This window comes from Etheostoma spectabile, chromosome 16, assembly GCF_008692095.1.
Source record: "Etheostoma spectabile isolate EspeVRDwgs_2016 chromosome 16, UIUC_Espe_1.0, whole genome shotgun sequence".
Classification (NCBI taxonomy): domain Eukaryota; kingdom Metazoa; phylum Chordata; class Actinopteri; order Perciformes; family Percidae; genus Etheostoma; species Etheostoma spectabile.
This window is the reverse complement of record NC_045748.1, coordinates 21723094-21723634: the sequence shown is the minus strand read 5'-3', so window position 1 is coordinate 21723634 and position 541 is coordinate 21723094. Positions and strand designations below refer to the sequence as shown.

The window sequence follows — 541 nt, the reverse complement described above, 5'->3', positions numbered from 1 at the left end:
ATTTATACCTGGGGTGCCCAAACTTTCGAGCCCCACTGTAAAAGCAATATTATGATTATTCATGATATAGGCCACAACTTCCTAAATCACTAACTCATGCAGCGGATTACCAAGCTTCATTTTAAAGAGGCTGCATGAATTTATGATGTGTAATAAGCAGTAAAAATAATATTATTATTAATAATATTATTAATAATATTTGTACAGCCCCTTTCATACAAGAAATGCTTTACAATTAAGAAGTTGCTCGACATAAGCAGACATACAATGAACATAAAAACAGGGATAGGTTGCCATAATTGATGGAAATAAGATAGTAAGAATAACAAGAAAATGAAACTTACTTGAAGCAGTAGCGCCATCACTAGCCTACAACTTCCGGTCAATCCGTATAGTTTGGGCTGAAAGTCAACAAAGGCAGCTGCGTTTCATTTCATTTTAATGCTCTTATCAACATGGAAAAGTGGATTGGCTCAACGTTGGCACATAGCCTACTGTAGTGTTCAATTTCACACGTAACATTCTCACTTGGAGCAAATAA

At 35.3% G+C, this 541-nt stretch overlaps 1 protein-coding gene across 1 annotated transcript in view; it reads left to right on the top strand.

The window, feature by feature from the left end:
* cfap44 (cilia and flagella associated protein 44) overlaps positions 1 to 541 on the top strand; it is a 34849-nt gene that overhangs the window by 24289 nt on the left and 10019 nt on the right. The gene's annotated exons all lie outside the window — the stretch shown is intronic.